Source organism: Eleutherodactylus coqui, chromosome 1 (assembly GCF_035609145.1).
Source record: "Eleutherodactylus coqui strain aEleCoq1 chromosome 1, aEleCoq1.hap1, whole genome shotgun sequence".
In the NCBI taxonomy this organism is placed as follows: domain Eukaryota; kingdom Metazoa; phylum Chordata; class Amphibia; order Anura; family Eleutherodactylidae; genus Eleutherodactylus; species Eleutherodactylus coqui.
In genome coordinates, this window is record NC_089837.1 from 25,433,521 (window position 1) to 25,448,114 (window position 14,594).

Consider the following 14,594-nt stretch of genomic DNA (forward strand, 5'->3'; position numbering starts at 1 on the left):
CGTAACCTCAACGCGGTTACTGGGAAGGTCAACTTAACCACGGACACGTGGACAAGTACTGGTGTGCAGGGCCACTATATCTCTCTGACAGCACATTGGGTGAATTTGGTGGAGACTGGGACCGAGTCAGAGCCTGGGACCGCACACGTCCTACCCACACCCAGAATAGCGGGTCCTACCTCGGTTCTGGTATCTGCGGCGGTCTATGCCACCTCCTCTAAACCCTCCCCCTCCTCCTCCTACGCAACCTCTACCTCTCAATTAAGAAATGTGAGCAGCACGTCGCCAGCAGTCGGTGTGGCGCAGCAGCCCAGAGGTGGGCAAGCGTCAGCAAGCCATGCTGAAACTACTCAGCCTAGGTGACAAGAGGCACACGGCCCCCGAACTGTTGCAGGGTCTGACAGAGCAGACCGACCTCTGGCTTTCGCCGCTGAGCCTGCAACCGGGCATGGCTCTGCAGCTCGGCAGCCTCACACACGTGCCATGCCTGGCCCACATCTTCAATCTGGTGGTTCAGCAGTTTCTGAAAAACTATCCGCAGTTGTCTGACCTGCTCGGCAAGGTCCGCAGCGTCTGCGCACATTTCCGCAAGTCCACCACTGATGCTGCCACCCTGAGGACCCTGCAACATCAGTTTAATCTGCCAGAGCACTGACTGCTGTGCGACATGCCCACACGGTGGAATTCTATGCTACACATGTTGGCCAGGCTCTATGAGCAGCGTAGAGCAATAGTGGAATACCAACTCCAACATGGGCTGCGTAGTGGTAGTCAGCCTCCCCAATTCTTTACCGAGGAGTGGGCCTGGATGGCAGACATCTGCCAGGTCCTCGGAAACTTTGAGGAGTCTACCCAGATGGTGAGCGGTGATGCTACAATCATTAGCGTAACCAACCTGCTGCTATGCCTGCTGAGGAGTTCGCTGCAAGGCATAAAGGCCGATGCTTTGCGGTTGAAACAGGAGACGGGGGATGACAGTATGTCACTTGATAGCCAGACCACCCTCATGTCTATATCTCAGCGTGTTTTGCAGGAGGAGGAGGGGGGAGGAGCAGGAGGAGGGAGGAGGGGGAAGAGACAGCTGGGCACACTGCAGAGGGTAGCCATGCTGCTTGCCTCTCATCTGTTCAGCGTGTATGGGCTGTGGAGGAGGAGGATCCTGAAAGTCATCTTCCTAGTGAGGACAGCCATGTCTTGCGTACTAGCACTCCGGCACACATGGCTGAATTCATGTTAGGCTGCCTTTCTCATGACCGTCGCGTTAGACGCATTCTGGCCAACATGGATTACTGGGTGTACACCCTTCTCGACCCACGGTACAAGGAAAACCTTTCCACTCTCATTTCCGAAAAGGAAAGGGGTACGAGAGTGATGCAATACCACAGGGCCCTGGTGGACAAAGTAATGCTGAACTTCCCATCTGACAGCACTAGCGGCAGAAGGCGCAGTTCCAAGGGCCAAGTAGCAGGGGAGGCACGGAAATCAGGCAGCATGTTCAGCGCAGGCAGGGGAACACTCTCCAAGGCCTTTGCCAGCTTTATGGCTCCCCAGCAAGACTGCGTCACCACTCCTCAGTCAAGGCTGAGTCAGAGGGAGCACTGTAAAAAGATAGTGAGGGAGTATGTAGCCAATCGTACCACTGTCCTCCTTGATGCCTCTGCTCCATACAACTATTGGGTGTCAAAGCTGGACACGTGGCACGAACTAGCGCTGTATGCCCTGGAGGTGCTGGCTTGCCCTGCCGCTAGCGTCTTGTCAGAGAGGGTGTTTAGAGCAGCTGGGGAAATCATTACGGACAAGCGTACCCACCTGTCAACTGCCAGTGCCGACATGCATACTCTCATAAATATGAACAAAGCCTGGATTTCCCCAGACTTCTCTTCTCCACCAGCAGAGAGCGTCAGAACCTAAAGATTCTTTTCGCTGCAATGCAGATAAAAGCACTCTTCTCTATCACCGGAAAAACGGGGCATTTAGCTTTGTCAATCTGTCTCTGACATTAGTCCTCCTCCTGCTACTTCTCCTCCAGAAACAACATGTCATCGCGCTAAACGGCCAATTTTTCTGCGGCCCAAAAGGCTCATCTAACAATGTTTTTACAATTTTTTAAAGTTTCAAAAGTATTGATACTTTAACATGAACCAATTTTTTCAACAGGGCTGCCTCCAGGCTCTGTTACAAATTAAGAAACAGTGAGCTGTATCTTTAAAAAAATATTTATGGGTTTCACCTGCCCTCTCGGTTGAGCAATTATTTAGAGGTACACTTGTACTCTTGGTACCACTTATTTTTCGGGCCCACGCCCACACTCTTATCCATATAATTTTTCCGGCCTTCGCCTACTCTCATGGTACCCCAATGTTTCAGAGATTGGCCTATACTATTACTACAGAAATTTTACTGGAGTCTGCCTGCCTGTACTTCTGCTACAAGAATGTTACAGGGGTCTGTCTATACTGCTGCCATTTAAATGTTACAGGGGTCCACATATATTGCTGCTACAAAATTGTTACAGGAGTCTGCCTATACTTCTCCTACAAGAATGGTACATGGGTCTGCCTATACTTCTGCCACGTAAATGTTACAGGGGTCTGCCTATACTGCTGCTACAAGAATGTTACTGGGGTCTGCCTATACTGCTGCTACAAGAATGTTACAGGGGTCTGCCCATACTGCTGCTACAAAAATGTTACAGGGGTGTGCCTATACTTCTGCTGCAAGAATGTTACAGGGGTCTGCCTAAACTGCTGCCACTTAAATGTTACAGGGGTCTGCCTATACTTCTGCCACATAAATGTTACAGTGGTCTGCCTATATTTGTACAGAAATGGTACTACTTGGGTCTGCCTTTACTCCTGCTACTGAACAGTTAGAGGGGTCTGCCTATACTCCTGCTACCAAAATGTTACAGGTGTCTACCTATACTTCTACTACAGAAATGGTGCTGTGGTCTGCCCATACTACTGCAACCGAAATGTTACTGGGGTCTGCTTATACCTTTTCTACTGGAATGTTACAGGGGTCTGTTTATACTATGGGTGCACACAGACTTCCCATCGCGGTGTTTTACCTATCTGGCCCAAAAACACTCACTGACTAGGGCATGAATTGTGGGCCGAGGCCAATATGTATTTTCTCTCGTGTTACCACAGTTATCTGTGAAACTCGTATGGGCCACTGGAGAGAAGACGTTTACAGCTGTACTAGCATCAGAGACCGCTCTTTGCCCGCGTTTGCTGAGGGTGCGTGCAGTGGCCTATGTCCTCGGCGGAGTGAAAGTCTGCCATGTTTGGGCACTGTAATTTCTTCATGTTTATTACTTTCTTTTGGATCCTTCTGATTGCCTATGCTGTGGGTGCACAAAGACTTCCCATTGCGATGTTTTACCTGTCGGGCACAAAGTCACTGACTGACATGGGTAGGGTCCAGAGTGCAGATGGCTTTCCCCTTGCGGTGTTTATTGAGCTATCCAACACCAACACAGAATGAATAGTGTAAGGGGACCCGGATTGCCCATTGCTATGTACCTCGCGGCACCTTGGATCACACAGTGTGTTTGCTGGGACCGAGCCTGACCAAGGGCCTGCTCACATACTTCCCAGACAGGCTACAGTGGGTCCTGGTCATGGTTTCTTGGCCTTGTAAGGCCACCTCCTCCTCCTGCTTGGGGTCAGGGGATCAGCACTGGGCATCATGTATTTGCTCTTGTGTTACCACAGTTATCTGATACACTGGTTTGGGTAAAAGAAGAGGAGCATTACTGCATTAATGAGACTGTCAATGCTGTGCTAGCATTGAAGTCCGCTTCATGCCTACGATTGCTGAAGCTGTTGGCCGAGGCCTATTTCCCAGGGGAACTGCAACTACGCAAGGTTGGGCCTGTGGAACTTTTTCCTGCTAATCCAGTCATTAGAGCGGTGAAAGAAAACGTAACTGATTTAATGAGCCCGTCGCAGATGAACTAGCATCGAAGTCTGCTTCATGCCTACGATTGCTGAAGCTGTTGGCCGAGGCCTAGGTCCTGGGGGAACTGCAACTACGCCAGGTTGGGCCTGTGGAACTTTTTCCTGCTAATCCAGTCATTGGAGCAGTGAAAGAAAATTTAACTGATTTAATGAGCCCATCGCAGATCAACTAGCATCGAAGTCTGCTTCATGCCTACGATTGCTGAAGCTGTTGGCTGAGGCCTATGTCCTCGGCGCAGTGTAAGTCTGCCATGATTGTGCACTGTAATTTCTTCATGTTTATTACTTTCTTTTGCTTCCTTCTGATCGCCTATGCTGTGGGTGCACAAAGACTTCCCCTCGCGGTGTTTGACCTGTCTGGCACAAAGACACTGACTGACTTGGGTAGGGGGCAGACTGCAGATGGCTTTCCCCTTGCGGTGTCGATTGAGCTATCCGACACCTAGACAGAATGAATACTGTTTGGCACATAGATTCCCCATAGCTATGTAACTCATGCCCACATTTTCAGCTCCTGACGGAGGTTGGCACTTTATTGGAATGAAGATCGAACGTCAATTTCTCATTGATTCTCAACTGCATTGTGGGCTATCGCCCTCCCTTTTAAAAAGGGTCGCTACCTGGCCCTGCCAACCCTCTGCAGTGTGTGTCTCCAGTTCCTCCTCATCGCAGACACACGTGGAAATAGACATGAGGGTGGTGTGGCTATGAAGCCAGCGTGTGGCATGAGGGCTGCTGAAGGCTGCGCAGGGGCACTTTTGTGTGCGCTGTGGATGCAGGGTCATTCAGGGGGTTAGGCAGCATGTAATCCAGGAGAAGAGGCAGCGGTGTGACCCGCAGGCAGTGATTCTGCTTGGTTGGAGGTAGTGTGGTGCTTAGCTAAGGTGTGCCTTGCTAATGAGGGCTCGTCCGAAATAAAAATTGTTGGGGGGGGGGCACACTCTTGCCACTATTGTGGCTTAATAGTGAGACCTGGGAGCCTGAGATGCAGCCCTGCATGCTGCCCCTGCCCTATCCATTTCTGTGTCGTTTCGATAACTTTCGTATGTTTTCCAGATTTTCACAAGTGAAAACCTAAGCGAGCATCGGTCATATACAAAAATGCTCATCTCTAGTTGGCGCGTCACAGCAGGAAGTGGTAATGCCTTCCCTGCATGTTTATTGGCTAGAAAACGGCACTAGACATGCGGGGAAGCGAAATGAAATTGACTCAAGTACCGTGTGGTGTTCGTCTCGAGTAACGAGCATCTCGAGTACCCTAATACATCAAGCTCAGACAAGTGTGCTCACTCATCTCTACTCAAGGAACTTCTCGAGTACATGAACCTCCCACCAGGACCTGACATATTCTCTATAGATTGTGGTGAGTTGTCTAAACGAGTTCTTAATAGATGTATGCTGATTTTGCTTATGGATCGCTTTTTCAGAGAAAAAAACTGAAATTTCTGTGTCATGGGTATCCTGAAACGGTGGTGACAGAAGCTTTTGATTTTGCTACAGCTCAGAGATGAGATAGACTTCTGATAGCATGTCCACGTTTAAACTTTGACGGGAATATAAGAATGATTGGGACCTGAGAACTGGCGACATTAAGAAAAAAAATGAGTGCTTCTGGGATATTTTACGCAGTGAGAGCAATCTTTTGGAAGTACTAATACCAGGACCTTCTATTACCTTTAGAAGAGGCTGTAATTAGGGTGATAGGCTAGTTCATAGCCATCTTGCACTACAACCCCAGAAACCTGGTTGCATAGGGACATAATTAGGGGCACCTTTAGATGTAGAGACTGCGAGACGTTTGAGTTCATTTGCAAGAGTAACTTCTTTGTGGAGCATTCATCAGTATCAAGTACCTCAACAGGGAATTTATAAATTGCAAATGAGGCAATGTATTTTACCTGGTTACGTGGCCATGCCCTAAGGGTGAAGTCACACGAACGTATATCGGCTCGGTTTTTACGCCGAGCCGATATACGTTGTCCTCGTGTGCAGGGGGGGAGGATGGAAGAGCCAGGAGCAGGAACTGAGCTCCCGCTCCCCTTTCCGCCTCCTCTCCGCCCCTCTGCACTATTTGCAATGGGAAGAGGCGGGTCAGGGGTGGGGCTAAGTTCCGAGAATTACCCCCCCCTGTCCCGCCTCTCCCCATTGCAAATAGTGCAGAGGGGCGGAGAGGAGGCAGAGAGGGGGGCGGGAGCTCAGTTCCTGCTCCTGGCTCTTCCACCCCCCTGCACACGAGGACAACGTATATCGGCTCGGCGTGAAAACCGAGCCGATATACGTTCGTGTGACTTCACCCTAAGAACTATGTTGGAAAAACCATCCAGCAGTTCAGGCAACGTATCCTTGAACATGTGGGAAATATAAGATGAGATGAAGAAACCCCTCTAGCATCCCACTAAGAACCCACCATCAAGCAGATGCAAAATCTATATCCTTCTGTGTAATTGAACAGATACGTTCAAATGGTAGATACAGAGATATTAATAAAAGACTCCTAAAAAGAGAAGCTGCTTGGATATTCTATCTGAACTGCTTTCATCCCTTGGGCATAAATGAGACTTTATCCTTTGCCCCATTTATTTAGTTATATGTCCTAGAATAGTGATATTTATGAACCTCCCCAGTTTATCTGTGTCCTTTTTTCTGACTAGGTTTACGTGGCTCGTCTGTCCCTGACAGTGTGCATAATATCTGTAGTTCTGCTCTATAGACATATGTTTTTCTTTTTTTTTTTTTGTACTTTACTCCTCGGAGTAAAATGTAATTCATTATCACCACCACCAGGGGGTGTTTTAATTTGGCAATGTCTTCCATTTATCTTACTTCTGGAGGTTTCATGGATGCGACTGTTTCATTAGTTGATTAAGCCAAGCCCTCTGTGCTCTGAGTGGTGGTTGTGGGCTAAATAACCAGGTGTCTCAGTCTGGTTATTCCTCACTATAGAACACCAGTCTACCATCGGGGCTGGCGATTGTGCCTTTTTTATTTTATCTGCTCTATGGGATTTTCACTCAACTTGGATCCCTTTTCTTAGATGGCTCTGGCTCTTGTAGCCTGGGTAGTTAGCCTATTATCTTTATCTAGTTAGCTATTATAGGTGTGATTGTACACCCACCAGGCAACTAATAGCACCTCTGTGGTTTGATTACCACTCTCTTTAGCCTATATCCTGCATATAGCTGTGGGATGATTGATGCATATTTTCATCTTGCTCCTAATGATCCAACTAAACAAAGTTAGGGAAACATGTTGAGCACCCTTTTCGCCACCTGTTTGTGAGCTTATATTAGCTCAAGTCTACATCATATATTTTCACAAGTTTCTATTCTGGGCTATGTGAAGATATTATGCATTAATGCTATTCATGCATCCTAACTACCTGCTAGGCCTTGTAAACTCTTGTTGGTTCCTCTGTCTTTTTTTCCCACACTTAGTTTGGGACCCATTAAATTTGTGTTAGGATCTGGGCCTTCCCTTGGAGTGGTTTAAATTATTATCGCATTTTTATCTTTTATTCTCTGAGGAATAGCTGTTTTTCCATGATCTTTATTGAAAATGTCATTTGGTTCATACAGTGTGTGTCCTGTTACTATTTACTTTGGGGCCCGACTTTGGTCAGCAATGTTTCGATCTCACAAACAACATCAGTGATGGTCATTTTTGGCTGACCTATGTCGTTGCACCTTAGTCTCATTTGCTTGTGACTAGAGGTTCAGGGGTTGTCTCTGTAAGGGGTTAATTCTGGTTTATGCTTTTAAATAGAGAATGATAAGTGTATTTCACAGAATAATTATGTGTTTATAATTTGCGTCTTCTTCTGCTAAAGGTTTAAGCTTATACATGTAAGGACTGACGCTTTAAAAATGGACTACAAAGACTCCATTTTGTCTCTTTGCTTGTCTGCTGTAATGCACATATATATCTGTATGAATTTCAACTTTCACTTGAGAAAAATGTTAGATTTCAGTTAGAATGATCCACCTGGAAATATTAATTGGATTGCCGCTAGGTTTCTGTCCTGTTCTTATCTTTAAACAATTCTAGTTGAAACTTACTAACAAGCTTACAGGAATGTACCTCCCGATTACACCTACACAGAGGAAGACATACTGATAAGAGGCTGAGATGTTTTAAATCAATATATATGTGCTTATTAATTTTAATTGTATCTGGCATAAAGCCACTCACTTCGTAGGACTGTATAAAGATTGAATACATTGTACATTAAACAGGCATTTTCTTTGGTTAGCACATACGGTGTGGTGTCCATTGAACTCCTCAGAGTATGCTCGCAAAATTCAAACAGATTGGGAAGCAGACAGCATCAGCTGACAGGTCCCCTTGTGACCCCCCACATCTCTATGCCAATACCACTGTCCATCAAGTAGTATAGTTCTATACTTTTGTATTTATTTGGTATTTATCAGCCCTTTCATGATATTTTAGACAGTTTTATAATAAAAGTTATATTTTAGGTAAGTAGATTGGGGCTACAATGGGGGTATTGCTGAACACAGAAGAACTAGTGCTATAAAGTTTTAGGCGCGTCTCCCCAGTATTTCCTGCTTAAAACATAGAAAATTGTCATGAAAATGACATTTGGGAAAAAAATTGAATTTTATTTATTTTTCGTATACTTGACTGTGCGATCAGAATGTTCAGTTTACACCTAGATAAATAGGCTTAGGGGCTAGATTTCAAAATTGTGTCACTTGTGGGTTGTGTTGTATCAGTCTGGCAGCTTGAAGGCTTTACAAGTGACCAATGGGGCCGAAAATTATTCAGTAGTGCCCTAAAAGCCAAAGGGTGTTCCTCCAGTGCAGGTGTAGCCATGTGGCCAGAAAGCTGATTGGGGCTAGAATAGATATGTTTCTGAATGCAGAATCATCTTTAGGCTGGATTCAGACGAACGTATATCGGCTGGGTTTTCTCTCTCTGCAGGGGGGGAGCCTGGAAGAGCCAGGAGCACTGCTCTGAGCTCCCGCCCCTCTCTGCCTCCTCTCCGCCCCTCTGCACGATTTGCAATGGGGAGAGGCGGGGTGGGGGTGGGGCTAATTCTTGAAACTTAGCTCCACCCCTGTCCTGCCTCCTTTCATTGCAAATAGTGCAGAGGGGCGGAGAGGGGGTGGAGAGGAGGCAGAGAGGGGGCGGGAGCTCAGTTCCTGCTCCTGGCTCTTCCATCCACCCCCCCCTGCAGATGAGGACACCGTATATCGGTTCGGCATGAAAACCGAGCCGATATACGGTCATCTAAATCCACCCTTAGGGTGTAAGTCTTTATTTATATTTAAAAAAAAAACAAAACAGTTTTTTTCAGATGAAAATTACCAAAAAAATTAAAATTGCATTTTTTCCTTCTGCTTTTCTTAGATGCATTCTAAAACTTTGGGGTAAAAATATGCAGTAGATCCCTAGATGAATTCAATAAGGGGTCTAGTTTTCAAATTGGGGTCATTTGTGGGGGTTCTTTATCGTTTTGGCAGCTCAATGGCTCTACAAGTGTGCAATGGGGCCTGAAACACCTTCAAGCTAAATGTCCTAAAAGCGAACAGCTGCTCCTTCTGGTTTTGGCCCCGTTATGCACCCAGACATAAGATTAGGGTCAAGCTGAGTGTTTCTGAACAAAGAACAAAAAGGATCATTCATTTTGCGGTGCAGATCCTCAATTTCATGTGCACATTAGAAAAAAACTGTCTTTAAAATAACATTTGAAAACATATGAAATTTAATTTTTTTCTCCTCTAAATTGCACTAACTCCTGGTAAAAAACTTTGGAGTTAAAATACTCATCATGCCCCTCAGGGATAATATTAAGGGGTGTATTATTTAAAATGAGTGATTAGTGGGGGTATCTATCATTCGGACACCTAGGAGCTATTGCAATCTTGGCTTGGTGTAGGAAGAAAAAATGTTCCTCAAAATGTATATATATATATATATATATATATATATATATATATATATATATATATTGCAGTTAAAAATTAAAAAGAAACATTCTTCTAATAATCTTCCCACTTTTGGCACTTCTATTAAATATAAACAAGTTCTATCAGTCTATTTCTACTAGCTCAATATAGCACAATATTAAGATCAAACCAGCGTAGTTTCTGTGCGATTATGCTTTAGAAAAATGATATGATGAAGGCTTTACATAGGGCAATCTAAGGGTGCATTCATTCGAACGTATATCGGCTCGGTTTTCATGCCAAGCCGATATGCGTCATCCTCATCTGCGGGGGGGGGGGGGAGGATGGAAGAGCCAGGAGCAGGACCTGAGCTCCCCCCCCCCCTCTGCCTCCTCTCCACCCCCTCTCTGCCCCTCTGCACTAATTGCAACGAGAGGAGGCGGGACGGGGGCAGGGCTGTTTCAAGAATTAGCCCCACCACTGTCCCACCTCTCCCCATTGCAAATAGTGCAGAGGGGTGGAGAGGAGGCAGAGAGGGGGCGGGAGCCCAGTTCCTGCTCCTGGCTCTTCCATCCCCCCCCCCCCCCCCGCAGATGAGGACGACGTATATCGCTCGGCGTAAAAACCGAGCCGATATACGTTCGTGTGAATGCAGCCTAAGACACATATTTATTCAGCCATGCGTTTATATTGCCTTTTTAATAGACTGGTTATGTACACTGAAAGTGATGATGGCAACCCATTTATTAGCCCTGCTGTATGGTTGTATCGATGATTACTCATTGTCCATGCATTTGTGGTACCTGTGACATAAAATTGGAGAGCAATTTTACTATGACAAAAATCATAAAGTCCAGTGCAAAAAATAGACCAAATATATGGATGGAGCAACCAGTGATGGTGTTTGAATGTTTGAAAAGGCCACAATAGGACACTGGAGGTCATTGGATGGAATGTGAAGATTGCATAAAAGTGCTGCTAACTAGACAAATACCTTATTGGATTTGGGCATAGGAAGTGTAAGGGTTGTGCTGGCTGGGATCTGTTGTACCACATAGGTTTCTAGCAGCACAACCCCACAGGTGTAGAATGATTAAGCTGGCTGGGTGTGGTGTGCTCCTGCTAGCCAATAAACACTGGTCTGTTTGCAGATAAAGATCTTCCCTCTGCAAGTGGAAGCGGGTATGCCTTCACTCTGGGGTTTGTTGGTTGTGCATGCCTGTACATGTGTTTGAACAGGGGCTTGTCCAGTGTATGTGCATGTGGCCAGACATTAGGTGTGAATAGCCCTGTTCTGTGTAGATGGTGTGAGTAGCGTCATGTTCTATATGTCTGTGGGGTGGCTAGACATAACCAGTGAACTGTCGTTGTTTTGTCTTGCATGCTAGCCCTAGTGGAATGCTGTGTGAGTTGTGTTTTGTGTGCAAGTTTGTTCTGGTTCTGTGTATTAACCCTTCAGAGATAGTCAGGACTACGGTTTCAGCGCGGCCAACTTTATCGAGGTAATCACATTGCTTATTAGGTAGGGTCCTGCCATTTTCCCTGCAGCTTGGGGTCAGTTGCCGTGCTAGTGTAGGGACCGCGAGACATGAGGACCCTTGATCGATGGTGCTAGCAGCTTAAGTGACTTGGCCAATTCAAGAACTGATCCCTCATATTTATTATAGCAATTTCATCTGTTATGCTGGGATGCAAGGTGAGTGTTTGGTTCCCGTTGGCAGTCCCTATCTCTGGTAATGTTCGTGTGGGCCCAGTGCTCACTTGCCCAAACGAGCATAACATAACGCCCCCCCCCCCCCCCCCAGTTTCAAAAGAGATTACAATCATTCAGTGTAAATAACTGCTTGATCCGAAGAATGTAATATAATTTGTTTGTTTGGATCGTACATACATATACCATGTCAATCATAGTCTAAAAAGTTATAAATGAATATACTATTATATTTATATATCTGCGACTCTATAAATTCCATATTGATGGACCAGAAGAAATTGTTCCTTTCATTCAGTATTTGAAGGGTGAAAACATAGTGGTGGTGGAGTTGGGGGGGTCAGCAATGATTTCACATGTACTATTCAGAGAGACTGGATTACACAGGAACCCTACATGAGGTCAACTCAGGTCTGGAATATATTACGGTCAGATAGAAACTGACACCGGCATCAGCAGGTGAACATATGTGTTTTGTTTTTTTCCCTTTCCTGTTGTGCCAAATGTAAAATTATCTTGCTATGTTATATGATCTGCTCTGCGCGTGTATATCTGTTCCAGCTCAGAGCCTCTGTTTTATCTGACTTTCCACTGTAATAGTGAACCTTTGGATAAATGACACAAAGTTTGTCATTAAATCTTTGATTAAGACTTGTTCAGTCATCAGGATCCTCACACACAGCAGAGATGGCAGAGTCTGCAAAGGGTCACACTGACACCCAGTATCTGGGTCTCCTGGTACTGGAACTGATTGCTCTCATAGCCGGACTGCTGATACATTCATTTATTATAGGAGTCAATGTCACTGACTGGTGGAAAGGAAGATCAGTGACTCCTGTTGACCACATTGTAACTTCTCTTGGGATCTCAAGGATGTGCGCTCAATGTGCTGGTTCTCTATTTATTTTTAAGGTTGCACTCTTCCCCAATAGCTTGGGTTCACTTAGTTCTCTGATTTTAGGCTACAATCATGATTTCTTTATTCATGTCAATATTTGGCTAACATCTCTGCTCTCCGTTGTCTTCTGTCTGAAGATCTCCAACCACCACACCAGACTGTTCCTGTATCTGAGGGGGATGATAGCACACAGGACTGTTTATTTCATTGGAGCCGCAGTGCATTTTTCTGCTCTAAATAATTTGATACCCTTAGTTCTTAAAAACAACTTGAAGATAAGAATATGCAAAACCACCACAAATTACACGGATGCTGCTCCTATGTATGCTGTTCATCTTGGAGCCTTCATCCCATTTCTTTTCTATTACATCTCCTCAGTCCTCCTCTTTACCTCACTGTATCATCACATAACAAAGATGAAGATGAGCAGTAATCTATCCATCAATCTGGAGACCTATTACTCAGTGATGAAATTGGTATCCTTCACTTTCATATACAACACCATGTACATCATTTGCAGTTGTGTTGCTGTAATTTATTACTTTTTTTTACTGTGTGAGCCTTTATTGGCTTCTTATTGTCTTGGGATTTCTCCCAGCTCTACATTCCTCCTATCTGATTTACAGAACACCCAAACTCAGGAGTCAGATGTCCAAGGCTCTTCAGAATATAATTAATCACTTATTCAAAAGGAAAAGCACAGAAATATAGAAGCATCTTCTCTATAACATAAATGCATATTATGGACCATCAGTGTAAGATTTGAGGGCGTCCAGCAGCATCACTGATCAGTAGAATGAAATGGTTGTAGCCTCACTGGATCTTTCATTATTTATCCAGGCACATAAAGAAAATGAAACAATACCACTGCAGCGCCACCTATTGGATGGCAGCATTTCTTCAAATAACTGCTTGACTTTATACAGGTCTTTAGAACAATGATTGGGAATTGGCACATCATAAAAAGTATGGAGGCTGTGACAAGCAGCTAAGTATTTGATTCTGTTCAAATGGGCGGGGCTAAGTGTGAATGAGCTTTATGTGGCTAGACTTGCATAAGTAGTGAAGGCTGTGCCCCCTATAATATGCTGATTGGTGATATTCCCAGAAGCTGAAACCTCACTAGGGCAGAAGATACCCTGGAGACCTAAAAGGCATCACCATCCTTGCTACTTGGTGGTCATTTGGTGATGGTATCAAGCCCAAAGCAGAGATAATGATACATACATGTGTCTCTGTGTGTTTTGAAGTGTAAATAAATTGCTAGATTGGCTACCACTTTTAGTCTCATAGGCAGCAGTGGAGATGGCCGTATGTATGTGTGCCCACCTCTCATATAGGTGACTGTAATGGGAGGTCAGGTCTGGTCCGGGTTCCACCTAGCATAGCTCATCCCTACCATGGCTAATCATACATTGGTGAACTATCTTAAATTTTTCCTTAATTAATACTTAAGTAATGTAAAAAAAAATCTGGGGTTACTACATGGAAACCATCAACAAGCTACTGTTGGCAGATTATTGCTTTTCTTACTGTTTTTTCCCCCCTCCCTGCTCAATAATGTAAATGTCTCATTAGTGTAAGGGGTTTACTGCAAAGTGCTATGTTTTTAGGGTATATAAATGCCGCAGGCTCAGTGCTGAGTCTGTGCTATCTGTAGTGAGAGCTGGTGCTAACTGACAGTTACAACAGATAATTCTGATCATGACTGTTAACCCCTTACATTCTGCAGACAATGCTGACTGTGGCATATAAGCGATTAATAGGGTTGGAGTTTCTCCCATTAGGTCCTCAGCCTTGTGTAATCCGATTGTGGAAGGCCATTGGGTTATCATGGCAACTGGGGGTGTAACACTAGCTTCTGGGCCTGTAATGGCTGAAACTCTCAAAGAAAAGACATAATATAATATAATTCAATATGTAAGCACTGCAGTGTATTATCGGATACATCGTGGGGTTGCATGTGCATGTTCTTTACTGGGAGATAGAATAAAAAAGTTAAAAAAGGGCAAAAATGATAGATAAATCCTGCAAAATAAAAAAAAAGGAAATTAAACCTGCCCTCTTTTTGTGCACTTTTAAAAAAGAAAAGCACATACAAATACGCATTT